Raw genomic sequence first — 5,028 nt, forward strand, 5'->3', positions numbered from 1 at the left:
CTAAAAGCAACAGGGTGACTACACTTAACCTCTGAGCAAGAAGTTCAAGCAGTGTGTGTGATACAGTAGCAAGACATGAGAATGGGAGAAGTGAAGAGACTTGAGTTTGACCCCAAGTCTGATCACTAGTTCTCTTTATGATCTTGACAAATTTACTTCACTTCCGTGGGATGCTCAGTTTTCTTATATATAAAATAAAAAGGTTTGACAAAGAGATCAAAAAGAATGGAAAAGATCTTGTAGGTACAAAAATATTCATAGCATTTCCTTTTATAGTGGCAAAGAACTCGAAACTCAAAAGGCATTTGTCAGTTGTGGAATGGCTGAACAAATTATTTCATATCAATGTAATGGAATACCGGATTATGAGAAATGATGACAGAGACTTTTCAGAGAAATCTCAGAAGATTTGGATGAATTGATGCAGAGTGAAGTAAGTAGAACCAGGAGAGCAACACAATTTTGAAAGCACTTTAATCAATTTCAATGACCAGCCATGATTCCAAAGAATCACTAATGAAAAATACTAGACTAGAGAGGTGACAGACTAAATATGTAGAATGAGACACATTTTTGAACATGAATAATATGAAAATGTATTTTGCTTAACTATACATATTTTTATAAGATTATTTTTCTTTTTTCTTAGGGGGGGGGACAGTGAGAAGAAAAAAATACTTGATAATTTTTCAAAGTAAAAATAAAAATGAAGGGACTGAACTGGATTTCTATAAGGTCTTTGTCTTCTCTAGCAGTTTAGATACCACAGTTACCTCTTACACATACAACTACCCTATTATTTAAGACACAGATTTCCTCAGTACAGAATCAAAGTAGGGTGACCATGGATTTACTCCAGATCACGGAAATTTTTAGGGTATGCAATCACATTTGGACTTCTTTGGCAGCATAGAAACAAATGTGTTTAGCACCTAATTAGCAAGAACAATTGGTTAAATTGAGAAACTACCTCTTTTCCTCTTTACTGCTATCTTCCTCAATCTAAAACTTTCCTGCTCCCCAACATAACTTCCCCAAGCAGCAATCTTGTGGCAACTCATTGTGTTGCCCTATTCCACCATACCCCCTTAATTGAAATTTTTAAAAAGGCATAATATTACCCTGGCTCCAGTGTGGACACGTCCTGACAACCCTCTTTACAAAAGGTTAATTGAAGGGTGTGTTTCATGCAACTTGCCCTGAGTGTCAAAATTGTTAATTACAGTTTTGCCTAAGCATTAGTGATGAGTGTTGTGGCATGACATTGCATGGGATGCTTGGCTGCTTGTACTCAGACCCCACTTCCAAGATCATATTTCTCCCTGGTCTCAGAAACACTATCCCTGACAGTTTCCCTCCAGTCTAAAGAAGCTATCTCTGGCAATAACTCATGAGTGGGCCCAGTGAGGCAAACTATCTCTCCCTGTTACAAGAACAAGCTAACCTCTGTAGAATTTCCTTTGTATGAACAGGACTATCTTATACCAATACAACTATAATGTACTGATTCCCATAGTTATTATATACAATCCAGAGGTCAAGTTATAGACGTCGACTCCTGAAACTATCTTGTTACAGACATAACAGACCAAAAATATACCCTTTAGGAACCCTCTTCACACACACCCCCCATTTCTAGTAGTGAATGACTTAGTTGTATGTTATCACCTAATTAGCATACTTGTCACATAATTCACTACTTTTCCTATATAAATTTTAGCATCAGTTCTGTTAGGTTGCAAGTTCCCTAATGAGCTCTGCCCACCATGGCAGGTTCCTTGAGAATCCTTGCCTACTGTATATCATAACAATAAATCTTTGCCATCTTGACTTAAAGAATGCTTGAGTCTATGAATTCATTCCAGACAACCCTGTCCTGTATTCCGGTCCTTGAGGGATCAAAACCTCTCAGACCTCAATAACTCCATATGTGCTCTTCAATGCTACATGTAACTCTTTGTTTTTATGATGATCTGTGCAGTCCAATGTCATTTCCAGTTTTATTTCTACTACATGCTTGAAATGCTTCTTAGTCAATATGCCCTGATACATCTCTTATGTGCTAACACTGAATGCTTGTTTTTCAAGTCAGGACAACAAGCATTTATTTAGCACTTACTATGTACCAGGCTCTATATAGAGCTTTTCAACCCTGTTTTGGTAATTATCATCAAATTAGTTCTGTTTGCATTGTTTTACCTGGAGACATCTTCTATGCATTGCTAACACAGCTATTTTCACTAGAGAATTGAGAATTCCAGAAAGATTATAGAGCTCTTATTTCTTTCACTGAAACACCAGGATGCTTTGGATCCAGTTTTTTTTTTTTAAAGTTGGCACTTACCAAGTGATCATTAACTTAGTATTAGATGTTTTGTATTGTTTTAATAATATATGTTTCTGGTCTCTTGATCAGCAATAATTATCAAATGGAGCTGACTATTTAGATAGTATGTCTGTGATTATTTCCTTTTGTTTTGTAGGGAGAATATGGTGGTGATGATCATGAGCTAAGGTTCCACTGAGAAGGAATGTGGTAAGATAGATTAAGACCAGGTAAGACCTGGAAAGGCAAAATTATCTTTCCTCCGTTTTTTCCCCGTGACTACTATGAGAATAAATATTCTGGCTGTTGAATGGAGCAATGACAATAGTGATATAACACTTATCTTACAGATGTGCTCTAATGCATCTTGGAAATTTTGGAAGTATAGAAACCATATGTCTGATTGCAAAATTGCAGTCTACTCCGTAATTATCTGAAGAAGGAGGAAAACCCTGGGAGAAAATATGCTTTACATGTTTTATTATTGAAATCCTGCTCAAAAATGTTTAGTTCTTAGATTTAGTGCTATGCAAGGAAGAGAAAGAGTTCAATTTGAACACTAGAATACAACCTTATGGAAAGGAGAGAGACAAGTCCATGGTCCTGAAGCTTGAGGTAGCAAACTGAGACCTTGTCCTCTGGTACTACTAGAAGCAGTTAGAGGTAGTAAAATTAAGAGAATGTGGTGTTTCTGAAGTCAAGGAAGGAGAGGAGACGCAGTAGGAAAAACTGGTTAATATCAAATGCTGCAGAGAAGGTGGTTGAATTCTGATAAAAAGGACATTGGATTTGATGATTAGGAAGTCATTGGTGACCTTTGAAAGAACAGTTATAGCAGTATGGTAGGGATGGAAGAAAGATTGCGAAGGGCAGAGAAGAGAATAGGGTGGTGAGAAAGTGTTTTTCTAGTGTAGACAATTAGTCTCATCTAATAGGAGCAATATTGCTGCTGCTAAGAGATTAGACCTGATTATGCAAGATAGAAGTGAGTAACTCTCCCAACCTAATTCATTTGGTCAATGGTCAGTTTTCTAAAATTAGGTGTCTGTTAATCACTCCTGGCCTCTATCATTAGGATTAATAATAATAATTGACATTTATATAGAATATTTATGGTCTACAAATACAATTGTGCCCATATCTGAAGTTTCCAATTGCCTAGGTGACCTAATCTGGGAAGATTCTATAAGTTAGGTTTTAATAGATCCTAACTGGCCTACAAGAGCTGCTGGAATCAGAGTGGGAAGGAATCTCAGAGACCATCTCTTCTAGATGGTACCCACATCATGGATCTCCTGCACAACACCTTCCAATGGTCATCCAGTCTAAATTTGAAGACCTATTGGTGCCAAGTTTATTGCTCCCTAATCTCCATTCCATTTTTGGAGAGTTCTAATTGTTGGAGGGAAGGCAGAAGTTTGTAAAAAGGCTCAGCAGGTTGGGATTGGGGTAGATTTAGCTGGGCCAGAAAGGGGAAAATATTGCAGTCAGCTCAGGAGAACAGTACAGAAGGTTGCAGAGAGGGGAACCTGGGTAGTGAAAAGATGGTGGTCTTTTTTCCTCTCTCTCCCCCTCTTTATTTTCCTAGCTATCTCTCAATTCCTTCTCTGCTTTCAACAACTCTTCTCACCCAGTCATACCTGCCCCCCTTCCAAAACCTCTCTCTTTTCCACCTTTTCTTAGTCTCTTTTCTCTTAATTAGCCAGATATGGAACTGATAGTTTCAACTGTCACTCTCTATTTATTGGGTAGAGTTTTATGTTTTAATTTTAGCAGTTGGAGAGCTGGATTTTTCATAGAGTTTTTCTTGTGGAATGTTGTTGCTGGTGGTGGTCCTTTTTTCCATGGGGTGATGTCTTGACTTTTGAGTGAATTGGATTTAAGTGAGGCCAAGCTGCACAATGTCTTCAGCCTCACTCTCTCTTCCAGAGTCATCAAAGTCTAGTGGCATGACCAGTGATGGCCTGGGGTGCAGTGGATGACCTTGGCATCTTCAATGTCTATAGCATCCATCTTCATGGTTGTTGGAACAAATTGATCCCATCAGCCCATTCCTGTGGAATGCAAGCTCCCTGCAAGTAGAGATTGCTGCATTCTTTGCATTTTTATCCTCAGTGCTAGCGCACACTAGTACTGGTACTAGTACTAGCACACTGGTACTCAGTAGGTGCTTAATAAAAGCTTATTGACTGATTTCTCATTTTAAAAAAAATGGGATTTTTCATTCGTTTTTCTTACAGATGTTTGTGACCATTAATTTGTTTGTTAAATTATCATCCATCCATCCATCCACCTACCCTTTCTCCAGCCCTGACAAGTTTAAGGCTCTGAAGGCCAACTCTGGCTCAGGCGGGTCTCTTTCTCCTGGAAGCCGCTCCTCCTCCTCCTGCACGTCAGGGGGCACTGCAGCCCCCTAATGGCAGGTAATCCCAGGCATCCCGGCTGGCGTCGGAATCTCACTGACTGATCGCACAGGCCCATCTAGCGGAAAGGCTGCGTAGCTGCACTGGCTCTCGGAGAACCCAGGAGGCCCCACTGTCGCCGAAGCAGGATCGCCGGGCGGCAACCACCGCGATTTCTATTAGTGAGAGCTGTGTCATTAATTCCAAATCGCAAATGAGAGCGTGTCTACGGGATGAGGTCACACGTACTGCGGCTTCCGCCCTCCTCAAGTCCCGCCCGCCGCCGATGCCATAGCAACG

This window comes from Vombatus ursinus, unplaced genomic scaffold, assembly GCF_900497805.2.
Source record: "Vombatus ursinus unplaced genomic scaffold, bare-nosed wombat genome assembly UNPS02000749.1, whole genome shotgun sequence".
NCBI classification, from domain to species: Eukaryota; Metazoa; Chordata; class Mammalia; order Diprotodontia; family Vombatidae; genus Vombatus; species Vombatus ursinus.